Raw genomic sequence first — 311 nt, forward strand, 5'->3', positions numbered from 1 at the left:
AGGGGGGGGGGGGGTTGTGGCTGCGGTATCTTTATATGACAACTGCAATAATATGTTTCCCGCTGCATGCTAAAGTGTGGGATCGTTCTTTTGACTTGCCAGAGAGAGAGAGAGAGAGAGAGAGGGAGAGAGAGAGAGAGAGAGAGAGAGAGAGAGAGAGAGAGAGAGAGAGAGAGAGAGAGAGAGAGGGGGACAGACAGACAGACAGATATAAAGAGAGAGAGAGAGAGAGAGAGAGAGAGAGAGAGTGAGAGAGTGAGAGAGAGAGAGAAAGAGAGAGAGAATGTGTGTGTGTGTGTGTGTGTGTGTGT

The sequence above is a fragment of the Aplysia californica genome, unplaced genomic scaffold, assembly GCF_000002075.1.
Source record: "Aplysia californica isolate F4 #8 unplaced genomic scaffold, AplCal3.0 scaffold00008, whole genome shotgun sequence".
In the NCBI taxonomy this organism is placed as follows: Eukaryota; Metazoa; Mollusca; class Gastropoda; order Aplysiida; family Aplysiidae; genus Aplysia; species Aplysia californica.